General features: G+C 46.9%; 1 protein-coding gene across 3 annotated transcripts in view; it reads right to left on the bottom strand.

Moving 5' to 3' along the window:
* boc.S (BOC cell adhesion associated, oncogene regulated S homeolog) overlaps positions 1-14,674 on the bottom strand; it is a 32,932-nt gene extending 18,258 nt beyond the window's left edge. For 2 of the 3 annotated variants that reach the window (XM_018248998.2, XM_018248999.2), the window contains exon 1: positions 14,277-14,674. The gene's annotated coding sequence lies outside the window, so the exon portion shown is untranslated. The remainder of the gene's footprint in view (positions 1-14,276) is intronic. The other variant, XM_018249000.2, reaches the window with a different exon arrangement.
* Positions 14,675-23,993: the final 9,319 nt, after the last annotated feature.

Here is a 23,993-nt window from a genome sequence, read left to right as displayed (position 1 = left end):
TGATTGTAGGCAGGTATTGTCTGTAATTCTTACTTGCAGTGATCCCTCAACCTTAGGGGTTAAACCTGCTGAGCGGGGGAGGGGGGCTGGAGTGGAGCCTGGAATAAGTGAAGATGCAGCGGAAAACAGCACCAGTCCAGTCCCACATTTTCATTTTATGGTACAAATGCTGTGTTCCAGTAACCAGGCCCTGCCCAGTTGCCTCTCTGCATGTACAGCCTGTGCCAGCTCTAATATGCCAGTCTCTTGCTGCGTGCCAACATCATGGGCATTAGGGAAACAAGTGACGGTACTCAGAGTGGCACATACCTGGGGTAACCACTAGGTGTCACTATGGGCATTTTTTCCTGGTGGGTACCCGGGTCTCTTTGTTCTGTACTGATGGTTTTCTCTCTGCTCTATTGGTCACATGTGTTCTGCACTGTGGGTTCTCCCCTCTGTACTGTTGGCCCTAGGTGCCAGTTGGCATGTAGCTTCCCCTTTGCTGTTGGCCCGTTGCTCTGGTTCTGTTGCTGGCAGACAGGGTAACGGCTGTGCCTGTGGGAGGTCGGAGCCGGCGCTGGAAGTGGAAACTTGGCATCACAAACCTTCGACTTGAGCAATTTCATTTTTTTTTTTTATTATTATTATTAAATTTTTCTTGATTGGCTCAGAGTCTGGCAGTGCCAGTGGAACATGGAGATCCAGAACTGACACCACCCACAATCCTCAGGGCAACACAGCTCCTGCCAATGCGTGCAGAGACTGGCCCTCTGGCAGCAAAATGGTTAACCCTTGGAAGGTGGGTCCATGTCTCCCAGAACCAATGTCCTGTCCATCAGATTCATGAACAACCAGAAAACCACCAATTCCCTGGCATAAAACAAAGTCAGGATGGGTGCCAGGGTGCCACGTCACAAGGGTCCCAACCCAATCCTTAAATCTCCATAGACTCCAAGATTAGACTGGGCCCCCTAGGGCTCCCAGAGAGCCTGACATCTGGGGCTAACTCTCATATTATTTAAATAGAGACAACATCACACAGTAAGGACCGGGCCCAGTAAGAGACCCTCTGGTGCTGTAGAAGCCCAAGCCTGTGTAGGTGAGGGAACTGGAGAAATTGGGAAGATCATTGGGTCACAAGACAAGGGCAGTTACAATGGTTATGAGCTCACAGAGCATTAAGTGAAGGGGGGGGTTGCTTGGCCCATGGGGGCAATGAAATACGTGTATGCAGTTGGTCACATTTGATAACCTGCCAGGCCCTGGAAATTTTGGGCCCTTGGGCAATGGGGCCCATAACCTAACTCCCCTTCATAAACACTGACTCCCAAACATCCCAATTTTTATATCCCCCAATAGGAACAGGGATGCAAAAGCTGCCTCCCCAAAAATGAAAAAAGAAAGAAAAAGGGTGAGAAACAGAAAACTTTAGGGGAGTTTTGCAACTTTCACGCCCACTTGGGGGTCATTTCTTCTAATTGGATAAATGTTGCTCTCACACTCACTGGCACAGACTGGGCACAAACATGAGAAGTGGGGGGGTCCCTGGATTAATTGGGGGGTTTGAGGTTTTTTTTTAACATAAATTCCATCTGTTTTTTTTCCCCTCGGTCCATTCATGAGGTTCCTGCATATTCATGAGCCCCTCTACCTCACTTACCCCCTCTCCCCCCTGTATTTAATGCCCCCCTGCTCGTGAGCATACGACAATACTCCAGCCAACAGTTCTCCCCTCTCGCCATTAGATAAACACAGGCAACGCCCGGGGCCCGGGGGGTCTCACTGCCACTCATGCTTGGGTCCTACAATGAGGCCTGGAGACGGGGCACAATAAAGTGCATGCTTTCCATATGGGGGCTGCGTTGCCGTGGGTAACACTAACAGGCAGAACGAGGCTTAATAGAGTCCCCATTGATTGTAATGCAGCGAGCTGACTCAAGAGACTATTACCCCTTGGCTGTTTCCCTTTATGTTACCGCACCCCCTCCCCTCTCCTTTCTCTTCCCCCCCTTTCATTTGAGTGGGACAAAAGGCAGAGGTTGCTTACGGGGTCCCTATCTGGAGAGGATTGAGGCCTCCAATAAAAGAGGCAGCTTAGGTACGAGCTGGGGAATGGGGTGGGGGCCCCCTGAGGAGGATTGGTGGGCGCTGGGGGGGGAGGGAAGATGAAATCTACTTAGGGTACAAAGGACTGCCATGGGGCAAGGTCACATTCTAATGGGGGAAAACAGCTGGTTATGGGGAGACAGATTCCCGGGCCACCGTCCTCTAATTGCTCAGTCCTACTGTCTGTTTCCATTGCACTGTGACTCCCTGCAGACACCGACCTGGGCAAAGGTCAATAATGTGCCCAGCAATCGATCAGGGGGGTATCATCTCTGCCCTTTCTATACCAGGGGGTATCTGGGAAATGGACACCTGACTTGTTATTCAGCTCCAAGTTCCTCCAATCATCATGTGGAATATTTGCCTTAAAGAGATTTCAGGCACCCCCCCCCCCCCATTAACTGCCCGACCTTTCACTTAAGACTTTTATTGACCCTTAAGAACAGATCTCCTCAAGTCAAAAACTGTCCCATTGTGAGTGGCCTATTGTTTCAGCTCAATAGAAAACTATTAACCAGCAGGAACGGCCCTCACCCTTTAGCTCCAACAAATGCTTTAGAAGCACAAGGAGGACAGTTGGGGATGCTCTATGAGGGACTGAAGTTGCCAAATGCCTAATAATCTCCATTTGCAAAGCTGTCAGTAACCCTCCAAACTGCCTTGTCTTTGTCCCTATATATTAGGTACCTATCTAGTGCTACCAATCCCTATTTCTGTAGGGAAATGAGAGCATAGCAGGCAGTAACCCTTCCAACACTTTCCCTTGTATTTTTCAGAGATGAATAGACTCTGATGAGGTTAATGAGACCATTTCTCCTAATGAAACAAGGAATTTTTTAGCCAAGTGAAAGGGGTGGGAGACATATTTTGCTGATAGTTTCTATGGCAATCTTCAAGCTTCTCAAAATATTGTTGGCCGGTCGATTATCTCTTCCAACCAAAATAGGAGAGAACATAAAAGGAAACTTGGAGAAATGTTCAAACATTCAGAAATGTTTGCCAAGAAAAAATAAAGGGGAAGTTAAAACCCAAAACACTGCTTCTTTCTGTTCTCAGCCCTGGTGGTTCTGACTCCGTGTCACCCAGGACGTGGTTGGGACCTGAATGTGCAGGGTATTCCTGCACTTACGTTTGGCTGACAGATTGCACCTTAGAAAGCCGACAGGCAGGACTGAGTACCACTAACACCCTTCTGTGATGGGTGCATCCCCTAAATAAAACCCTTTAATCCCTCATACAAACAGAGAGGAAAATGATCTGGAAGTCTGCACTGCTGTGTAATAATTGAGTGCCCTCCCTTACCATAATATTCACTCAGGCAATGTTACCCTTTATTATACATCAATTGGGAGTCCACATCTGATTTCCAATTTAGTTAAGCCTAAGGGACTCGCCCCAGTTCTCAGGCATTTATATGCAAACGATTCCTTTATCAATCGGAATGTTACCCTTTACACAATCAGAAATTTGATAGAATCCAAAATCTCCTTATTCCCTTGCAAAAGTAGGGGCGGCGGGGGGTCAGTGATGGACAGACTGAAGCACATGAAGCAGTTAAACCTGCCCCACATGGCATCGCTACATGGATGATATCACAATGGAGGCAGTTAATGCAGCAATCTTGCCCTAAACCTGCCAGCCCATACACAAATCAAACCCTTGTGGTCATATCAAGGACCAGTCTGAAGCAATGAAGTATTAAATCATAAAGGGCCATGCTGAGAGTTGCAGTTCAACAAACAGCCTGAGGGTCAGAAGTTGCACATTCCATTTCTAGTCCAGCCATTAGGGATAATTGGCTTTATTGCATATTTACAGGAAAACACAGCAGAAGCCCATTTATACATGTTTGTTCCCTTTAAGTGCACCCCCTGGGAGACCACACAGCCCCCCTCAATCTCAGTGCAGATTTCCCAGAGTGCACCGGTCCATTTTGGGGAGTCAAGAGCCAAATGGCAGGAATGTCTGTTTGGGGGCAATTTCATAGTTATGGGCTGTTCTGGGTGTGACACAATATGATGTGGGGATGAGCAGAATTAACCCCAAAGGGCAACCGTGGCACTGCGGTAACAACCAATCAATACAATCCCAACCCTGGCACTATACAAACCAACCAATAAATACAATCCCAACCCTGGCACTGTACTAACCAACCAATCAATACAATCCCAACTTTGGCACTATACTAACCAACCAATCAATACAATCCCAACCCTGGCACTATACTAACCAACCAATCAATACAATCCCAACCCTGGCACTGTACTAACCAACCAATAAATACAATCCCAACCCTGGCACTGTACTAACCAACCAATAAATACAATCCCAACCCTGGCACTGTACTAACCAAACAATACAATCCCAACCCTGGCACTGTACTAACCAACCAATCAATACAATCCCAACGTTGGCACTATACTAACCAACCAATCAATACAAACCCAACCCTGGCACTGTACTAACCAATCAATGCAATCCCAACCCTGGCACTGTACTAACCAATCAATACAATCCCAACTTTGGCACTATACTAACCAACCAATCAATACAATCCCAACCCTGGCACTGCGGTACCAACCAATCAATACAATCCCAACCCTGGCACTGTACTAACCAATCAATACAATCCCAACCCTAGCCATGTACTAACCAACCAATCAATACAATCCCAACTTTGGCACTATACTAACCAACCAATCAATACAATCCCAACCCTGGCACTGTACTAACCAACCAATAAATACAATCCCAACCCTGGCACTGCTGTACCAACCAATCAATACAAACCCAACCCTGGCACTGCTGTACCAACCAATCAATACAAACCCAACCCTGGCACTGTACTAACCAATCAATACAATCCCAACCCTGGCACTGTACTAACTAACCAATCAATACAATCCCAACTTTGGCACTATACTAACCAACCAATCAATACAATCCCAACCCTGGCACTGCGGTACCAACTAATCAATACAATCCCAACCCTGGCACTGTACTAACCAATCAATACAATCCCAACCCTAGCACTGTACTAACCAACCAATCAATACAAACCCAACCCTGGCACTGTACCAATCAATACAATCCCAACCTTAGCACTGTACTAACCAACCAATCAATACAAACGCAACCCTGGCACTGTACTAACCAACCAATCAATACAAACCCAACCCTGGCACTGCTGTACCAACCAATCAATACAAACCCAACCCTGGCACTGTACTAACCAATCAATACAATCCCAACCCTGGCACTGTACTAACCAACCAATCAATACAATCCCAACTTTGGCACTATACTAACCAACCAATCAATACAATCCCAACCCTGGCACTGCGGTACCAACTAATCAATACAATCCCAACCCTGGCACTGTACTAACCAATCAATACAATCCCAACCCTGGCACTGTACTAACCAACCAATCAATACAAAACCCAACCCTGGCACTGTACTAAACAACCAATCAATACAATCCCAACCCTGGCACTGTACTAACCAACCAATCAATACAATCCCAACCCTGGCACTGCGGTACCAACCAATCAATACAATCCCAACCCTGGCACTGTACTAACCAATCAATACAATCCCAACCCTAGCCATGTACTAACCAACCAATCAATACAATCCCAACTTTGGCACTATACTAACCAACCAATCAATACAATCCCAACCCTGGCACTGTACTAACCAACCAATAAATACAATCCCAACCCTGGCACTGCTGTACCAACCAATCAATACAAACCCAACCCTGGCACTGCTGTACCAACCAATCAATACAAACCCAACCCTGGCACTGTACTAACCAATCAATACAATCCCTACCCTGGCACTGTACTAACTAACCAATCAATACAATCCCAACTTTGGCACTATACTAACCAACCAATCAATACAATCCCAACCCTGGCACTGCGGTACCAACTAATCAATACAATCCCAACCCTGGCACTGTACTAACCAATCAATACAATCCCAACCCTAGCACTGTACTAACCAACCAATCAATACAAACCCAACCCTGGCACTGTACCAATCAATACAATCCCAACCTTAGCACTGTACTAACCAACCAATCAATACAAACGCAACCCTGGCACTGTACTAACCAACCAATCAATACAAACCCAACCCTGGCACTGCTGTACCAACCAATCAATACAAACCCAACCCTGGCACTGTACTAACCAATCAATACAATCCCAACCCTGGCACTGTACTAACCAACCAATCAATACAATCCCAACTTTGGCACTATACTAACCAACCAATCAATACAATCCCAACCCTGGCACTGCGGTACCAACTAATCAATACAATCCCAACCCTGGCACTGTACTAACCAATCAATACAATCCCAACCCTGGCACTGTACTAACCAACCAATCAATACAAAACCCAACCCTGGCACTGTACTAAACAACCAATCAATACAATCCCAACCCTGGCACTGTACTAACCAACCAATCAATACAAACGCAACCCTGGCACTGTACTAACCAACCAATCAATACAATCCCAACTCTGGCATTGTACTAACCAGCCAATCAATACAATCCCAACCTTGGCACTGCAGTACCAACCAATCAATGCAATCCCAACCCTGACACTGTACTAACCAACCAATCAATACAATCCCAACCCTGGCACTGTACTAACCAAACAATCAATACAATCCCAACCCTGGCATTGTACTAACCAGCCAATCAATACAATCCCAACCTTGGCACTGCAGTACCAACCAATCAATGCAATCCCAACCCTGACACTGTACTAACCAACCAATCAATACAATCCCAACCCTGGCACTGTACTAACCAACCAATCAATACAATCCCAACCCTGGCACTGTACTAACCAGCCAATCAATACAATCCCAAAAAGCGAAACGCTGCAGAAGCAGAATGGGAGGTAGGTTCCTTTAGAGCTCCCCCTTCCACTGGATAATGACACTGTGTGAGCGACTCTCTGCACTTGTACAGAAAATGATAAGAGATCAATCCATCAGGTTCTGACTTGCTCAGCTCCAACGTCCCTCTGCTCTACAGGAACTGAAATGACTCCTTAAAGGGGAACTTCACCCACTTATACTGAAAGCAAGTGGCCAATATCCCATTCATTCCTCATCCTCCCTGGGCTTATGTGTAAATGTCTCTGCTAATGTCTCTCACTGCTTCTCAGAGTTGTACTCCAGGTCTATTCATCAGTTGGCGCCTGATACATTGTTTCAGGAGTCAGAACCAGTAGTGCAGAGAATACAATTAAGGCAGACCGATACTGTTCTTGTAATGCACGCCCTCAACCCTAATACACCCCCCCCCCCCAAAAAGTGATAGATTGTAAACTCCGACACACAGGCTGGTAACGTTGCTTTACTTCCCTTTTAATCGCACAAAGACATAAGAATCTGCTCACTTATTGCAGGGGGTTGTTAATTGCACACATGTCCCTGCAGTTGGTCTGCATGTCGGGATCTCATTGTAACCCCCGGGCAGCAGGGAAAGGGTTACACGGGGGCTTGTGGGAAACTTTCCCTTTAGTGGTTAGTCGGATGCCAGTTGGGGTTTGAGGTTTCAGGTGACCGAGGGATGTGAGTAATGATGCAGGTTTGTGGCATCTTAGCCCTTCAGGCCAATTAGCCTGGGAAACCCCAGAGCTGTCAGTGCACCCATTGGGGGAGCAGGGGGGCGCCTTCTGGTTTGGTGGCTGCCTACTCCTTTCATCATTAGGGGCTTCTCTGCAGGTCTGTTAATTACTGGACTTGCAAGGCATTGTGGGAAATGGAGTCTTGGCTGGAGCAGAGCTGCCCACTGATAATATGTTGCAATGGGTCAGTAGTCGGGCAAAGCAGCGGAGGGGATTGTATGAGACAGATACTCAGTAGCAATGACATCATCAGAAAGTCAACTGCTGGTTGGATATTAGGAGCATCCTAATTACTATGGATGCCGGAGGGGGGTGAATTACAGGGTTACTATCTGCCCCAAGGGTAATTGCTGAGCTCAAAGTCTCCTTGTGATTCCCTGGAGATCCCTGTAGGGGGAGTAGTTCAACTACTACAAATCTGGTTATAGACAGAAAAAACATGCTTGCTCCTCCCAGATCTACAGATCTATTGCAAAGTAGTATACAGTATATATATATATATATATATATATATATATATATATATATATATATATATATATATAAACTGTTACACTTGCAATGCACTGTATCCTTGAGAAACATCACAACTAACAGAGAGTGTGGGTCCTGCTTTTACATACATGATTGATTATTGACTGTGCACCTCTGGCTTCATTCTAATGTGAGTGCAGACACTGTGGGACATATATATATATATATACATAGACAGCGTTATCCACCCATGTATAGATTGTAAGCTCTTGGGGATAGTCACTCGCTGTGTTGAATGGCTCTGGGTGTAGCACTTCCAGTAATATGCCCCCCCCCCCAGAGCAGAGGTTACAAACTGTCAGATCATTTGGCTCAATAAAATCTATAATTGCTCTGAACCAAATCTCCGGCTCCAGGGCCATTAAGCAGCCGTTATCCTCAGATGCCCTGTGCCACACTCATTATCTGTTACATCTCCAGCTCACTGCGGGCACAGAATTGGCACAGAGCCTCTGCCCTGTCCCTGCACCTGAACAGTGGAGAGGGAAGTAAAGAAACCCTAGTGTACCCCTAGATGTATTCACTGCCTTTATAGGTGATGCACAGGAATTACTGCCGTGGTTCTGGGGCCCCGAGTTTGATTCCAACGGAAGTGCAATCTATGCCCCCTGTTGTGTTGGTTTCTTCTCACAAAAACGTTTTCGGATGTGTGAATTGGCTCCCAATGGGGAGGTCAGATTGTGAGCTCTTCTGCACTGGGACCATCTTTTTGCTGCTGGGAAATGGAGCAACTTGTGTCGCAGAAAGGTTCTGTTGGGCTGAAACTGGGTTGGTGGGATTTTATTGAGCGATACCCATTAGGCAGAGGAGTTTATAATCTGATTCCTTCCAGTACTTGGCTCACAGAGGATGCTGGGTGCTGTAGTTAAGAAGCAGCTGGGGGTATCCAGTGGGGTGATGCTATACGGACTTACTGCAGGCTGTCAGAGTTGTTGGGAGTTAGTAGCTCAGTAACAGGGGCCCTACAGAGCCGGAGCTGAATTTAGAACTGCTCTGTTTTACAGTCTCTCTCAGCTCATTAGTGCCAATATAACCCCCCCTGCAGCCCCCACTACAGGTGCCCCGCAGCCACCCCCATACACCTCGCCGGCTTTGAAGTGCGCCCCTCACACCTCTGGCTCCCCCATAAAACAGCCAGGGCGGAGGTGTCCCTGACACATAACAGATCCCCTGGAAGTGGCAGAGGGAGCGGCAGGCGGCCATGTGCTTTCAACGTGTCATTAACGAGCTCGTTAGGAATTCAGCAGGAATCTCTGTAACCCCCGCGGGATTATGGGAAATCATCAAGCTCTAGATATTTAGTGAAACAGCAGCATTGTGGGAGATAAAGTGGAGCAGGGTGCAAATAAAGGCGGCACCAGTCGGTGAGGTCACTGGACAGATGTGACTTCACATAGGCCGTATGTTATGTCATGGGCCAGTGCTATGACATGACTATTGGTTGATTGCCACATCAGTCTTAGAGAGTACTGCCCAGATTTCATCATTTGCTTCCAAAAACTTCCTGTCCTGGTCAACACTGGACAGGTAACAACCCTACTGCCACTTGCCCCAGGAATACAGCACCGACTCCATTAGTCACCCCTGTATTGGCAAGGGGGAGGCACACAGTCATCACCCACTCACCCGTAACCTGCACCTTATTCACACACACAAGTTAAGAGTGGCAGAGGGCGCAGGTCACAACTGGGCCCTGTACTCACCCGACAGGTGCCCTATGATTAGAGTTGCCCCTTTTTGATTTACTTTTCCTGGAACTAGTGTAACTGTCTTGACTTCCTTTGCATGGGGGAGTGTATTTCCTGGTACTCATGTGACTGTTTCTACCTCCTTTGCACGGGGGGGGGGTGTATTTCCTGGTACTCATGACTGTCTCTACTTCCTTTGCATGGGGGAGTGTATTTCCTGGTACTCGTGTGACTGTCTCTACCTCCTTTGCACGGGGGAGTATATAGCCTGGTACTTCTGTAACTGTCTCTACTTCCTTTGCATGGGGGGAGAGTGTATTTCCTGGTACTCATGACTGTCTCTACTTCCTTTTCCTGGTACTCGTGTAACTGTCTCTGCTTCTTTGCACAGGGGAAGTGTATTTCCTGGTACTCGTGTGACTGTTTCTACTTCCTTTTCATGGGGAGTGTTTTTCTGGTACTAGTGTGACTGTCTCTACTTCCTTTGCATGAAGGGAGTGTATTTCCTGGTACCCGTGTAACTGTCTCTACTTCCTTTGCACAGGGGAAGTGTATTTCCTGGTACTTCCGTGACTGTCTCTACTTCCCTTGCATGGGGAGTGTTTTTTCTAGGGATGCACCGAATCCACTATTTTGGATTCGGCCAAACCCCCGAATCCTTTGTGAAAGATTCGGCCGAATACCGAACCCTAATTTGCATATGCAAATTAGGGGTGGGAAGGGGAAAACATTTTTTACTTCCTCATTTTCTGACAAAAAGTCACGTGATTTCCCTCCCGCCCCTAATTTGCATATGCAAATTAGGGTTCGGATTCGGTTCGGCCAGGCAGAAGGATTCGGCCGAATCCGAATCCGAATCCTGCTGAAAAAGGCCGAATCCTGGCCGAATCCCAAACCGAATCCTGGATTCGGTGCATCCCTAGTTTTTTCTGGTATTTGTGTGACTGTCTCTACTTACTTTGCACGAGGGGAGTGTATTTCCTGGTACACATGTGACTGTCTCTACTTCCTTTGCATGGGGGAGTGTATTTCCTGATAACTTAGATGGCAAGCTCTATAGGCCAGATCTCTTTCAGCCTCTATTTACATGCGGCACTTAACCATGTATTTATAAATCCATTTATTGCTGTATCTGTAACCTATATGTATTTATAAATCCATTTATTGCTGTAGCCTGTGTGCTATTCATTTACTGTACAAATAGACAGCTTGGCATATACACACAGAGCAACAGAAATAATGACACACACAGTTTTTTTAGCAGAGACAGTGTCACATACACAACATGTTTCCATCACAACCATAACAACCATAATTAGTCACTAATTGTCCCATCATGCTTGTATGGGAGGCAAATTCCTTAATAAGGACCAAGTTTCCGAAGAAACAAATGTGGCGCTGCCATGTGGCCGCACAAATCCTTGACCACCAATCAGGGCACAAATCTTCCCCGGGGCACCAATCAGGGCACATGGGGTGAATCAGCTGAGCAATGTGCAGGGTCACTCAGTGGCAGAGCCCCAAGCAGCTGCACAGAGGGCCCCCCCTTATCTCTCTCACTAGGGACATCTGCCCCGGGTCTCACACCTGGGGGGGTTTGTGGTATTTGAGGAAAGGAGGTGCTTAGCAGCGGTCGTGCTTTTAATGGTGGTGGATTTCGATTTATGGAGCTGCGGCAGCCTGTGCACAAGTCAGTAGAGGAGCCTTTATAAAGGCACACAGCAGCTCTGCAAGGGGAGGATTCTCTACAGACCCTTCTCCTGGTTACTGGGGCTTTAGTGATAGAGCAGTTGCAATAAGGTTGAGGGAGTTGCAGCTCATGCTGGGGCCAGACGGACAAAGAAACAGAAACTTATTTTCATCTTTCTTTTAACTTTGTAACTCAAACTGGAGCTTCTGCACAGAAATGGGCCCCCATACACAGGAACCTTGGGCTCTTTCACTGCTGTTATGTCAGAAAACTGCTCAGTCGTGTGTTGCTCATTCAACTGTTCTGCCCTTTGTAAGAAATGTAAATGCCCCTAATGGCTTGTTTATTTGTATTTAATGTAAACAACTGTAGTGCTACAACTCCCAGTATTCTTATATCTTGGTACCAAACCTGATCAGCAAAAATATACATCAGTCCCAACATACAGTCCAAACCATATATCAGTCCCAACATACAGTGCAATCCATATATGAGCCCTAACATACAGTGCAATCCATATATCAGCCATAACATACAGTGCAATCCATATATCAGCCCTAACATACAGTGCAATCCATATATCAGCCCCAACATACAGTGCAATCCATATATCAGCCGTAACATACAGTGCAATCCATATATCAGCCCCAACATACAGTCAATCCATACATCAGTCCCAACATAAAGTCCAATCTGTATATCAGTCCCAACTAGGGTTGCCACCTTTTCCCAACATACAGTCCTATCCACATATCAGTCCCAACATACAGTCCAATCTACATATGAGTCGCAACATACAGTCCAACCACATATCAGTCCCAACATACAGTCCAATCCATACATCAGTCCCAACATACAGTCCAATCTACATATCAGTCCCAATATACAGTCCAACCACATATCAGTCCCAACATACAGTCCAATCCATACATCAGTCCCAACATACAGTCCAATCTACATATCAGTCCCAACATACCGTCCAACCACATATCAGTCCCAACATACCGTCCAACCACATATCAGTCCCAACATACAGTCCAATCCATACATCAGTCCCAACATACAGTCCATTCTACATATTGGGCCAAACAACCCAGAAATGCAGATAATAATAATGTTGTTATTATTGCTATTACTGCTAGTTTAACATGCCCATTTCCCCATCAGCCTGATAGAAACACATATTTCCTCTGCACCAAAACATAAGGTTGAACCTGAGGAGCCTCAGTACTATTTTTGTTATTATTAATAATGATAATAGTAATAAACACCAAAATCAAAGGTTTCTTAGACAGAGAAACACCCTGGGCACAAGCAAAGTGAGACTCACAACTTGTCTCTGCCACAAATCTCTATAAAGTGGAATATTTTGTTCATATTTGCAAGCAATTTCTCTACAAAACCAATAAATAAACCAAAACAGAGGCAAATTCACAGAATAAAATCAGTTTGCCAATATATCCAGAAGCAACAGGTCTCTGTGTTATTCCTGGCAGTGCCATTCACCGGGCAGTGAGAAACCAGGGCCAAGAAATAAATGCACCGGAAACTGATAATAATAATAAGTACCCAGGGGTTGTAAATGCCAGGGGCTGAGAGTACCCAGAGGCCGAGTGTACACAGAGGTCGAGAGTACCCAGGGGCTGTGGGTGCTAGGGGCTGAGAGTGCCCAGGGTTTGTGGGTGCCAGGGGCTGAGAGTGCCCAGGAGCTGTGAGTGCCAGGGGCTGAGAGTACTCAGGGTTTGTGGGTACCAGGGGCTGAGAGTGCCCAAGGTTTGTGGGTGCCAGGGGCTGAGAGTGCCCAGGGTTTGTGGGTGCCAGGGGCTGAGAGTGCCCAGGGTTTGTGGGTGCCAGGGGCTGAGAGTGCCCAGGAGCTGTGAGTACCCGGGGTTTGTGGGTGCCAGGGGCTGAGAGTACCCAGGGTTTGTGGGTGCCAGGGGCTGAGAGTACCCGGGGTTTGTGGGTGCCAGGGGCTGAGAGTACCCGGGGTTTGTGGGTGCCAGGGGCTGAGAGTACCCAGGGTTTGTGGGTGCCAGGGGCTGAGAGTACCCAGGGTTTGTGGGTGCCAGGGGCTGAGAGTACCCGGGGTTTGTGGGTGCCAGGGGCTGAGAGTACCCAGGGTTTGTGGGTGCCAGGGGCTGAGAGCACCCAGGGTTTGTGGGTGCCAGGGGCTGAGAGTGCCAGGGAATGTGAGTGCCAGGGCCCCAGAGGCACTTGAAGGGGAAGTTGAAACAGTGAGAGAAATAGAGGAATACAGAGAGAGATTTCGCTGTTACTAATTTGTTACAATGTATCACAGGCATCACAGGCATCACCCCGGGGAGAAACAGAACAAGACGGGACACTGCGAGTCCTGGGCCCCAGGGAAGGTTTAAACTTGAATTTTTCTGTGTTTTACTCAAATCGCAGGAATGTTGAAAGCTTCCCATGGAGGAGGCAGGCGAGGGCCTAACAAGGGGCACTGGGATCCAGCGAACTGCGGAGCCCAAAAACTGCAAAAAACAAGGAGAAAGTCCCAGAGCGGGGTCCTAACGGCAGCGGGAGCCACTCAGTGCCCACAACAAAGACACATGGCACCGGAACACTCGGGACAGGGAGGCCGAGAAGTGGAGACTTACCCGGGGGAAGGAGCTGATGGGGTCGGCGGTCCAATCCCGGGGTCGGCTCTGTGGTTCCAGTAGAACTAAATGAGGAGCTCGGGTCCAGTTGGGCAGGTTCCGGAGTTGGGCAGGTTCTGGGCTCAGTTGCTCAGCGCTCGGATCTGCCTTTCCTTTTTGGCTGACTGGTTTCTAAAACAATCCCCTTCTTTGGCAGCTCGGAGCCTCCCCTCGGAGTGGGGAGAGGGGGAAGGGAAACTGGAGAGGAGTCGCAATTTGTACAGAACTTCTCCCCGCAGCGACTCAACTGCCTCTCCTGCACCGCCTGGGAACTGGGGGCTCGGGATACGGGGTTCAGCAGCTCCGCGTTTATGGGGGAGGCAGGAGAGGGAAAGTTTATGGGTGCAGGGGGGGGGGAACTTGCTGCTTCTCACTGAAGAATAGAATTCCCTCCCCCCTCCCCCAATGTTTTGTGGGGTCGCTGAAAAGCCCCTCTCTCCCTCCCCCTTCTCCATGCAGCTGCTCTGGGCAGGAGATGTTTTACTCTCAGGCACCCACAGGGTTACTTCTGCCCCCCCCTGCCCTGGCACATGGACCCTGCCAACCATATATATGTGTACATATACTCACACTGCCAGACAGCATATTGTATGTATAAGTACAAATATACCCAGTGCTGTACAGTGTTACTAAACAGAACATTCTGCAGAAGCAGGAGAATACTTTTAATATATAAGAATAAATAAACAGAGATTAGGTGACATACATATAGTAAAAGATTCAGTAGGAAATGAGTCACTGCCCCATAGAGCTTACAATCAAAGTTGTGAAACTATCATCCCTGGGGAGCTAAAGGCAGTGGATTCTGTCTTTCCTGCACTATTGGTTTACAAAAAAAAAGAGTATATTTAAAGGGATACTGTCATGGGAAAACATGTTTTTTTCAAAACACTTCTGCCCTGAAATCCATTTTTCAAAAGAGCAAACATCTTTTTTTTATTCAATTTTGAAATCTGACATGGGGCTAGACATATTGTCAGTTTTCCAGCTGCCCCAGTCACCTGACTTGTGCCTGCACTTTAGGATGGAACTGCTTTCTGGCAGGCTGTTATTTCTCCTACTTAATGTAACAATCAGTCTCTGTAGGACTTGGCTTTTACTATTGAGTGTTGTTTTTAGATCTACCAGGGAGCTGTTATCTTTTGTTAGGGAACTGCTATCTGGTTACCTTCCCATTGTTCTGTTGTTCGGTGATATCAATCCAACTTGCAGTACGGCAGTAAAGAGTGACTAAAGTTTATCAGAGCACAAGTCACATGACTGGGGACAGCTGGGAAACTGTCAATATGTCTAGCCCCATATCAAATTTCGAAATTGAATATAATAAAAATCTGTTTGCTCTTTTGAGAATTGGATTTCAGTGCAGAAGTCTGCTGGAGTAGCACTATCAACTGTTGCGTTTTGAAAAAAAACATGTTTTCCCATGACAGTATCCCTTTAAGGATCCCAGACCCCCTTAGAAGGCCTAGATGATTAGTCCAATGCCCAATTGGGCCCCTGGGATGATGGACCCTGCAAACTATGTAAAATGTCCCCCTGATTTTAAAGAATGGTTGCCTAAATAAATCATGTTGTGCCCAAACCATGCCACTCACTGGGCTGGGCAGAATGAAGGTGTTTGTAGCAGATTTCTGGGAACCCTGACCCTACTTCAAACCTGCCCATTCTGTGCCCAGCAACATTAAATAGAAAATATTCCTACTTTAAGACAGTGTTGCCTTTAAATCATTCAGCTCCCAGTATATCCATGAGTAGAGTGTGTCCCCCATTCACACCCCCAGTAATATCAGCTTATCAGTAAGTGGCCAATTTGCTGCTCTAATCCCCCATTTGTCAGTGCAACAACCTGCAGCAAAGTCTAATGGTGAATAAAGTGGCAATAAGCAAACAGCCCCAGGCGGGAAATTCCCCCCCCCCCTCTCTCCAATGCACAACTGCTAAATATCCCTCCTGCTGCTTCCACTGGCTGCTAAACTACAATTCCCAGCATGCACCCAGAGTATCTGGTAGTAGAGAAACCCGCGTACCGAAGATTACTCCACAAAAAAAAGAATCATTCCCTATTCTGTTTATTTTACCCAAATGCTGCTTCTTAATATTTAGGGGGGGGGGGGTTCAAGAGCAAGTCACATGTGCCAGGAACCCCCCTTGACTCTCATTAAATAAGTGAGCAGTGATTTTTCATTTGAGGCCCCTCCAGGCAGCAGTGCAGCTAATGTTTCATTCAGATAAATAGTGATCACCCTGCTTGGTCCTGTTGGACACTGCCCATGAGGATACGTACAAACTCTCTGCCACAAAGTGAGACTGGACTGCTGCGTGTTTGCTAGAAAGGTAGTAGAATCATTCACATAAGAGGCAGGAATGGATTCTCTGTGCAGCCATAATAAGTCACTAGAACCTCACACTTTTTGCACAATTGCATTATTACAATTCAGCATCCCTTTAACCCTTTATATGAACACCCTCTGTTCTAAATTCTGCTGCAGGGGGTACTTTTTAGCTACATATGCCACATGGTGCCAAGGCTGTCCTATTATCCACACCTACAATATAAACAAACTCCAAGTGCCCTGTGGGTGAGATGATTCTGTGGCCATTGTGTTGGCCCCTTGCCGCTAGCCACTTGGCCTGGAGCACAAAGACTTATTTTAGGGAGCGACTCTCCAGCCTGGGACACACAATGTCCTGTGAGCTCCGACTTCAAAGAATAAGTAGTGAAAGGAAGAGATTAATGAGTCAAGTTGTCTCAGCAGGGGCTGCGGTGAGAGCATTCTATCTGCATTATATTCCCACTCACTCAACCAGCCCCTCACACCCACCCTTCCACTTTCCCCTACTGTACTGCACTGGCTCCAGCCACAGACACCCCCACACTCAACCAGAGGTCCCCCTCTTCCCTTCCCACCTCTCCATAGCAAAACCATGTGCTTTCTGTTTATTTAATAGCCTCTCACGGATCCTCCATATAAACCATCAACTCCCATCCACTTCCACAGCACTGTATCTTGTAGTGGGGTCCTGGGACAGCCGGGGGGCAATTATATTATATATATCTGAATTAACCCCCCCCTTATTATCATTATAGGGTAGAAAAACCACTCAACCCAAATCTCCCCCTAACTGGCCTTCAGGCTGGTCCCCCTTAGCTCATAACAAGGTTACAGATATTTAGAAACCAGTGCCGGGCCACGCTTGGCAGGCGCCCTAGCAGTGGCGGAACTACCGGGGGAGCAGGGGGTGCGAGCGGGCCATGGCCCGCACCCCCTCAGGGCCCCCCGGCAGTCCGGGCGCCGATGTGCGATGCATATTCCCCGCCAGTTTCCGGGTGTACGGAGGGGGGCGGGGGCCCGCTGCGCGTCCTGCACCAGGGCCCGCCCCCCTCTAGTTACGCTTCTGCGCCCTAGGCAGGCCCGGCAGTCGCGGCGCCTGTGCACGTGCGCAAACTCCTGCTTGCGCGCACATGCGTGAATTCCTGCCCACGCGAATGCGCAGAAGCGCTGATAAGCGCGAAGGGAACCGGACTTGGGGTAGGAAACAGGTACGTGCCTGGCGCCCTCCCAGCTTTGCACCCTAGGCACGTGCCTACTCTGCCTACCCCTAGTTCCGGCGCTGATAGAAATATTGGGGTAACAGTCACCCTGCTATAGTTCCAGGGGTACCCAGGGCACAAATAAGCACTCACCCCAAATCTCCCCCTAACTGGCCTTCAGGCTGGGCCCCCTTAGCTCATAACAAGGTTACGGGTAGGCTGAGTAGGTACGTGCCTAGGGCGCAAAGCTGGGGGGGCGCCAGGCACGTACCTGCTCTGTCGCCTACCCCATTGTCTGGTCCCGTCTCTCCCTGACTGACGCTGATATTTTCTCCTCATCTGTGCTTCTGCGCATGCGCGCTCAAGTGTAATTTCGCACATGCGCACCTGAGAGTAATTTTGAGCATGCGCACTCCAGCACGCACTCAGTCGGCGCCGTGGCTTCCCAGGTTGCCTAGGGTGCCTGGCCGGGTTGGCCTGGCTCTGACAGATATATAGAAACATTGGGGTAACAGTCACCCTGCTATAGTTCCAGGGGTACCCAGGGTACAAATAGGCGCTCACCCCAAATATCTCCCTAACTGGCCTTCAGACTAGGCCACCTTAGCTCATCGCAAGTTTACAGATATATAGAAATATTGGGGTAACAGTCACCCTTCTATAGTTCCAGGGGTACCCAGGGCACAAATAAGCACTCACCCCAAATCTCATTCTAAGTGGCCCATGATGTTTTAGAGGGCTGCCTGTATTCCCGTCATTGTGATATAATATCGCCCACCTCTCGGTATATTGGGGAACAATTTTGTGTTTAGGAAAACATAAAAAAGCCCCTTCAGATATTACCCTGGCTAGAATTGAAAACGGGGGAATACCTATGCTGCCATAGTTTTATGGGATGTCTTTGTACAGACTATGAGCAAACTTAGGGGACTGTTCCTGTTGAATTGTGCTTAGTACAGGGGAATATCTATGCTGCCATAGTTTTATGGGCTCTCTCTGTACAGGCTATGAGCACAGTGTCGGACTGGGATGCCAGGGCCCCAACCGAAAACCTTAGACTGAGGGCCCACTTTCCAAACTATTATACTTCTTCTCCTCACTGAACCTCTTTATTCTCATATTATTTTATCTCTACATACCATACACATATTCTTTCATTATTAAACCTATTTGTTCCCATAAACAAATAGGAAATTACCATGAAATAGGCCAAATGGTTAGAAGCAAGAGGCCCACTGACACCTGGGCCCACAGGGAGTTTTCCAAGTATCCAGGTGGGCCAGTCCGACACTGTATGAGCAAATTTAGGGGACTGTTCCTGCTGAATTGTGCTTAGTACATGGGAATAACTATGCTACCATGGGATCTCTCTGTACAGACTATGAGAAATGAGTTCAGGATCTAACAGAAGAAAGAGAAGAACCTGGTATATAGATTATGTACAACGGCCCCAATACTAACAGAGTTTTTATGTGGATTTGGGAGGGGCCTGTAGGAACTGGAATGTTGGGGAGGAGTCAGTATTAATGAGTTGCCAGTGACTGGCTTGTACAATAAGCGCCATAACGAGGTTCAGCTGCGCCACATTTCATTGGCCACCGGAGACCCCTGTTCTCATTAGAATTTCTCCTTGTAACATGTCGTTAATTGTAAGTTAAACGTTATGAGCCAACACAGGCTTATGAGTGGGGCCCTGGCACTGTGGGACCCCGTCATCAAATAACAGCAGTAGAGAGGGGAAATTGCTATTTGTTCTATGACATCATAGCAGCTGGGGAAACATTTCCGCTTGTGACATCACACACCCCCCGGTATTAACCCAGGGAAATAGAATAGCACTATTTATTCATCTCTCCTCGTACAGAGCGTGGGTGCTGTTCTTGGCCTCAGTGCAGTCAATAAGGGATGGACAGACGTGTGTACATTATGATACGGACGAGTCGCTGAATTCTAACGTCCCATTGGCTCCTAACAAAGAATGCATTATTGAAGCAGCAAATTATTTCCATTAACAAGTATGGCAGTGAGTCTTGTGAGGTGGCAGTCACTTGGCTCAGTACTGCAATGGCGCGACTGCATGGCATAAGTGCCAACACAAGCTGCCCCCATGTCCAGCCAATCACACTGCTGTTACGCCCCTTTAAAAAGGAACTTCACCCCAAAAAATGATGATAGGAAAATATAATTCTAAGAAGATTTCCAATATCCATTCATTCCTCATTCTCTGCACTGCTGCCTTTGACTCCTGATACAACTTCCCAATATCAATTAATTCCTCATTCTCACTGGGTTTATAGTTCTGTGTAACTGTCATTGTGTCTGTCCCTTTCTCTGCACTGCTGCCTATGACTCCTGATACAAGTTCCCAATATCCATTCATTCCTCATTCTCACTGGGTTTATAGTTCTGTGTAACTGTCATTGTGTTATAGTTCTGTGCAACTCCCCAATATTCATTCAATCATTCCTTCAGAGAGTTCAAAGACAAGAGGAAAGTGTTGGAAGGGTTACTGCCTGCTCTGCTCTCATTTTCCTATAGAAATAGGGATTGGTAGCACTAGATAGGTGCCTAATATTCCTGCCATGGGAACATGTGAGTAAACTCAGTAGTTAATTTAGGCCTCACGTCAAACATTTTTGGATTGCTCTGTGTTCCATATGTTGTTTTGTTGCAGCTTGCGAGTGGTTAATGGGCTCAGAGCTGGTGTGACTCACTTCGTGCAGCAGAAGCCTCTGGCCGGGCCCCATGTCATCAACACAGACTGTAACTCAGAGGAACATGTTTATTTAGAAACAGATTACATATGGTTACACGCTACTCTCTTCCGTGTCCCTGGGGAGCAGGCACAAGGGCAGTGCAGGGTGAGTAACATGGGAGCCCGGGGGGCTGCAATATATTAAATGCACATTTCTATATCAGTAGTTGGATGGGAGTTCACCAGTCACAGGGTGCTAAAAAAGCACCTGCACTCATTGCTAGCAACAGAGAATGCTGGGCGTTGTAGTTTAAAGGAGTTGTTCACCTTCCAAGCACTTTTTTCAATTCATTTTCAATTGTTTTTAGATTGTTCCCCAGAAATAAAGACTTTTTTAAAATTACTTTCCATTATTTATTTTTTACTGTTTTTCCAAAATCTAAGTTTAAAGTTGAATGTCCCTATCTCTGGTGTTTGAGTCTGTCAGCTCAGTAATTCAGATTCAGATTCGGTTACAATTTTGCAACATTTAGTTGATACATTTCTCAGCAGCATCTCTGGAATATTAGCAACTATTGTATGAATTCAAACAGCTGCCTGTAATGAAACCCGCTCAGCAGGAACAAAGAAAAGAAAAGTATCCACTCAATGTATCCATTTAGAACAGTTTACAGGGTCGGCGACCCCCTCCCAGAGCTGCTTCAGAAGGTGAAAAATGACACTTCAATATCAGAAAAATGGTCACAAATAGAAAATAGAAAGTCATTGGAAAAAGTCGTTATTTCTGGTGATCTATCTAAAAACAGCTAGTTGTTTGAAGGCGAACCACCCCTTTAACAGCACCAACAACCACACATTCCATGTTCTAGACTGAGTTTCCAAAGAGCATGAACTTTCTACTTTCTCCATTGCAGAATAATGGATTCTTGGAGGGGCAGTGCTGAGTCTGTAACATCCATCATAGAGTTATTTAAACAAGAAGAAGAAATGTGCTGCTGGAGCCTAGGAGGCTGTGTGGTCCCTTCACATTCTGTTCCATCAGATCCAATCACTGGCTCAACCCGGCCCTGCTGATACTGAGCAGACACAGCTCCAACTTCAGCTGGGCTCCCAGCATTAAGCCTTTCATTGCCATGTTACACTACTTGGGTACATTGTGTCCTTAGTCTCTCAATCGCATAGAGAGGCATTGTATGTTAAACACTGAGTATCACTCGTGGGACAACATACCCCTACTGTATTATAAGGGTTAATGTACCCCCTACTGTAAATATTAAGGATATTAGAAGTCACTGAGGGGTTGTTCTGTGACCATATAAAGGCACAAGGCGGCAGTTTGAGTTATACAGGGAACTCTGAGTATCACTCATGTATTATAAGGGATAATGTACCCCCTACTGTAATTGATAAGAATATTAGAAGTCACTGAGGGGTTCTGTGACTATATAAAGGCACAAGGCTGCAGGCTGAGTTATACAGGGAACTCTGAGTATCACTCATGTATTATAAGGGATAATGTACCCCCTACTGTAAATGATAAGGATATTAGAAGTCACTGAGGGGTTCTGTGACCATATAAAGGCACAAGGCTGCAGGCTGAGTTATACAGGGAACTCTGAGTATCACTCATGTATTATAAGGGATAATGTACCCCTACTGTAAATAATAAGGATATTTGAAGTCACTGAGGGGTTATGTGACCATATAAAGGCGTAAGGCTGCAGGCTGAGTTATACAGGGAACTCTGAGTATCACTCATGTATTATAAGGGATAATGTACCCCCTACTGTAAATGATACGGATATTAGAAGTCACTGAGGGGTCCAGTGACCATATTAAGACACAAGGCTGCAGACTGAGTTATACAGGGAACGCTGAGCATCAGAGTCGGAGGGGCCCTTAGATTAATGCTAAAACCGAGGACACAGAAAACAAAGTAGAAACTCTAATCTCTCATCGAAAGGGTTAATATGGGGGTTATAAATACACAAATTTCTTTTTAATGGCACTTTGGGAAGGAGGTGTCTGGGGCACCACTGGCACGGAGATGGGTTTCAGCTGTGCACCTCTCCATTACACACTTACACACTTGCACAGACACACATACACACGCATACTGTGTGAGTGAGTATGTGTGCCTGTGGAAATGTGTGTGTGTATAAGTGTGCGTCACACACACACACAGACTCACACACACACACACACTTATTCAGGCTAATGGGTTCCAGATGGGGTGTCTCTTGCTTCCCTAGCAGTGAGAGAGCCGTCTGCCCCCCCCCCCTGTCTGCCTGGCACCTCTCTAATGCATCATAAACTTGGCCTGGGAGCTTGGGACAGGTGTCAAATAAAACACGAGGAGGCAGAGGTGCAGGGGGCCAGGAAAGGGGGAGCTAATGAAAACACAGCACCTATGTATAAGCGGGGATATATATATATATATCTATATATATATATATGTTATACCTTCGCAGGTGCTGGATATCAGGTCCTGCTTTTTACAGCAGAAATACCTGTTAGACAGGAGTATGGGAGACTCACTTACTGTATCTGACCCCTTCTATAACTAGAGTGGGCCCCCACACATGCTCTATCCCCTCTCCGCCAAACTTCTTGGGTAATGATTTGTTTCTAACATACATACTGTGTATAAGTACCGGTCTGCTGGGCAGCACTACATACATAAAAAGGATGATGATGATGAAGGATCATTATAACTGACAAGAAGGTCTGCCAATGAGCCCAATAGTCGAGTATTCAATTGGCAGGGCAGGACGGGAAGGGGTGAGTGACTCAATATGTCCCACAATTATATGTGTTGCCTTGGGTACCCCTGGCACATCATTGCCCTGTACTAGCTGAACCCAGGGCACAGGACAGTTATGGTGCCATGTAAGAAAGTGGCACATATTGGAGACAACTACATCTGGAGCCTTTTGTCTAGGAAGTACCATGTTACTCTGTTACATTTCCTAATCTTTCTGTATTTCTATTCCTCAGGATTGGGGGGGGCAGTGTTTATCAGGGGGAACACAGGGGGTTAAAAACCTGTCCTGTCGCCAAGCTGGTGCCAACCTCATGGATTCTGTGGGTATGTGCCAGCTGGGATCTGCTCTGTGTTCACTGGCACAACGGCCTGGGTGTTCCCACCATGTGCTGAATGAGTCACAGGAACAGACTGTATCCAATGCATAATCTGGAGTTGAGTGGGGGGACAGTAATGTAGCCATTCTATCCTGGGGGGACAGTTATGCGGTCATTCTATTCCACTGCTATAGTAGCAGTAGGAGAATAGTCTCTAGAAAGGGAGTATGACTGTGGGATAGCAGGTATATTAGGGAGAGATGGTGCTTATAGTAACAGTGGGATAATAGTCTCTGGGAAGGGAGTGTGACTGTGGGATAGCAGGTATAGTAGGGAGAGATGGTGTCTATAGTAGCAGTGGGATAATAGT

This window comes from Xenopus laevis, chromosome 2S, assembly GCF_017654675.1.
Source record: "Xenopus laevis strain J_2021 chromosome 2S, Xenopus_laevis_v10.1, whole genome shotgun sequence".
Taxonomy (NCBI): domain Eukaryota; kingdom Metazoa; phylum Chordata; class Amphibia; order Anura; family Pipidae; genus Xenopus; species Xenopus laevis.
Note: the sequence above shows the minus strand (reverse complement) of the source record. Positions and strands in the feature narration are given on the sequence as shown.